This window comes from Haliotis rufescens, unplaced genomic scaffold, assembly GCF_023055435.1.
Source record: "Haliotis rufescens isolate VD_foot unplaced genomic scaffold, xgHalRufe1.0.p SCAF_50, whole genome shotgun sequence".
In the NCBI taxonomy this organism is placed as follows: domain Eukaryota; kingdom Metazoa; phylum Mollusca; class Gastropoda; order Lepetellida; family Haliotidae; genus Haliotis; species Haliotis rufescens.
This window is the reverse complement of record NW_025964224.1, coordinates 1,456,155-1,459,556: the sequence shown is the minus strand read 5'-3', so window position 1 is coordinate 1,459,556 and position 3,402 is coordinate 1,456,155. Positions and strand designations below refer to the sequence as shown.

Genomic DNA, 3,402 nt, shown 5'->3' with positions numbered 1-3,402 from the left:
ATAATAATCTGGAAAATACTACATTGTTGTCTAAATTAAATATGTTTGCTGCATGTGTGCATAATTTTTTGTCAATCTTTTACAGAGTAAATGCCTGCTCGTCTGTTGAGAGAACAGGGGCTCAATTGAGAAAAAAGTGGAATGATTATAAGTAAGTATTAGATATATTCCATTGCTAGGATTTATTGGTGTGTACACATGTATTTGTAAGTATTTAACTTCATTGTTGTGGTGTTCAAGTGTTTTGGTTTATAATAACAATTGGTAAATAAAAATGGCAAACAATTGGTGAAATTGGTTAACAATCAACAGTTTATTTACAATATGAATTGCTTATGTTTTAAAATGGCCAATTACAATGATCAATGTGAACATCTTCATGATTAATTAATTTACTGATCTCAGGTAAAAAGAAAGGCCATGGATGTCCGCAAAGAATCGTCCAAAACAGGAGGCGGTCCAGCACCATCACCTTTGACTGATCTGGAATTCAAAGTATGTTATAAAGTTTTAATTTCCTTTAGAGGATTGTATTTCAAGGCTATCTGAATAGGAAAGTTAATTATGAAAGTGTCCCCTCACAACAACATTTAATAATTTAATTCTTCCCCCCAAGTGTATATAGCTTGGATATTTCTATTTGTAGGTTGTATCACTGATTCCACAGTGTCAAATTGAAGGAATAGCTGGTGGACTGGAGTCTGAGGTTGGTTAAAGTGAGTGTTTGTTTTCAATTAATTTCACTATATATTCAAAATACAAAACAACTTTCATGTTGATTGAATATTTTCATTGAACTGGATGTATTTTCCAACACTGAGTATTGAAATAAACACTGGTAACAGTTTTGATTTACATGGACATAGATGATTATTTCATAAGAACTCATAACATTTTCAGCTTCCCTTACACTCGAGGCATTGAAAGAAGGTGACCTTGCCACAGTGGACTTCTTTGATACAATCATCACAAGTGAAGAGACACAGACCCTTGAAACATCTGGTAGACTTATTCAATACTTTTTAAAAAATCATTCAATGTGCAGTCATTCATGATGTCAATTAATTACAGTTTACCAATCTCAGATATATGAAATTACCATGTGTACTGATGTAACCTAATTTCATCAAACTTGCAGGTCCTATCTTTATGTGTGGGAACACTGGCAGTGATGAGGCTTCATCAATGAGTCAACCTGTGGAATCAGCAGAAATGAGAGTAGATGAGACAAGTCATACTTCAGTAACAAATGGTAAAAGTTTAAATACTAGCCTATTTGAAAAAATAATCAACAATAACATAGAATTATACTTAATATCAAATCACCTGATGACTCCATATATCAAATCAAGCTGCTAATAAGTGGATAATTAACTTATCTCTTGAATTTTTACAGCCAAGGATATCAAGATGAACAGATCCAGACAAAGAAGATATGGTATGACATTATTATATATTTTGTGTACAGTCTTTTATAATCATGCCAATATTATTTTTGGATAATTCTTAACAATTTCAGTAAAAGCAATGTTTTGTGGAGTCATATATTGGGTTTTAACTACTAATTTCCTGTATGATATTCTTTTATCTTAATGAAGTGTATTATTTTCATCAATGATTACTACTGATCATGATAATATAATAAATATGATACATTGAATTTTCTAACAATTTTTAAAGACAACTCACAGCAGCCACCGAAGCACATTGCCTCAATAATTGAAGTTGAGACAGCCAAAGCAGATGCCCTCAAGGAGCTGATAGATGTGCAAAAGAGGATGCTCAGCATATCAGAGGAGCACTTGGTTGTACAGAGAGAAAGGCTTGACGTGGAGAAATCCAAATTTGAACTTTTGCAACATCTTTTAATGAATCAAGGAAATAGATCTCCAAATACTTTGTCCCCAGTCATCAACTTTATGTTATCCTCCTAACCGTGCCAGCACCCCAGCTGATATATCTGACTAGTGTTTTAAGGTGAAATATTAAGTGAGATTAATACATATTGTGTATAGAGAGAGTTAAATTGTTATCTGTCTTGATGTATTTACCAGTAGCACACAGCAAAGCTTTGAATACAACCCTTTTATTTTCTTCCAATACATTTATGTTCATGCACTGCCCAGCTGTTTTGCTGTAATTGAAATAAATACATATGTGTATTCAATTGTTGCTTATTGTGTTGTTTACTTACAGCCTATGTAAATCTTTCAGTAATCAGCTCACTCCTAGTCGCACACCCATCCTGACACTGTCTGACTTCAGGATTGTTTTCTTCATCAACATGATCAACCACTGCTTCCTCTAGTGGTGCTGCAACCTTGTTGTCGATGCAGAAGTTGTGCAGCTTGAAAGTAGCCATAATTACAGCTACACATCTTTGTGGATTAAACAATAAACATCCGGTGGACTTATGGAGACATCTGAAAATGTCATATTATCAAGTTCTTGTATTTGTTACAAATTATGAACTAATTTCAACAATTACAGCAATAACATTATGTTCATACAATATCATTAACGATAATTTTCAAACACATATCTTATAAACAATTCAAAACTTCATAAATGTTCTTATTCCTGAATGGAACCATGGATAATTCACAATGAAGTTTGCATAACATGTTGGACCTACCATCCTACCAAAATTAAAAGAAAGGCATTTTGTGTTATTGTTAATCTATTCTCTCTCTCTTCTCTGTAATAAATGACCAGTCCCTGATCTGGTTTTCGATTACATTTCTGAAACTAGACACATGTAATTTTGATATTATACCTGAATCTGGACTTTAGCACACCAAAGGCCCTTTCAACAGTGTTTCTTGTCCTGATATGGGGTGCATTGTACTTTTGTTCAGGCTTCGTCTGAGGATCTGCTAAGGGGGTTAGCATCCAAGGTCTGCATGCATATCTGTACAAATAGTAGAAGCCAAATAACATTTGTTTACAAATGTAGGATATTCATTCCTTACATAGTAACATCAGAAATATTAATGATAGTTACACAAACGTGGCACTTTCCTTCAAAAAATTTCTAGTTTCAAATCTCTCAACTTTGTACTATATACATAATGTATCTTTATTGTAAAATAAGGGATCTACTGTACATCTTACCGGAGAGAGCTGTCGCATATCGCCTGCACATTGATGGCATGATATTCCTTCCGGCATATGTAGGCCGCTTCGTCGTTTGGTGATGGTCGTTTTATGGGAATAAGTGTTCCGTCGACGGCACCAAGAACTTTTGGGAAATGACCAATTCTATAGAATGCTTGCTGTACCTTGGTTTGCTGCTCGTGACTCCAGGGAAAAGTAATATTGTCTAAGACCGTGCATATTGAATTTACCGTTGAATGAAAACCTCTCGACACACTTGATTTATCCAAACCATGCAAATCTCCA

The 3,402-nt window shown here is 34.2% G+C and overlaps 1 long non-coding RNA gene across 1 annotated transcript; it reads right to left on the bottom strand.

Annotated features, from left to right (window-relative positions):
* Positions 1-371: 371 nt before the first annotated feature.
* On the bottom strand, positions 372-2,282 carry LOC124125900. The gene is made up of 3 exons (XR_007218503.1): positions 1,690-2,282; positions 1,100-1,195; positions 372-483 (listed from the first exon to the last, which is right to left on the bottom strand). It is a non-coding gene; the product is annotated as an uncharacterized LOC124125900 (long non-coding RNA).
* Between the last annotated feature and the right edge of the window lie 1,120 nt (positions 2,283-3,402).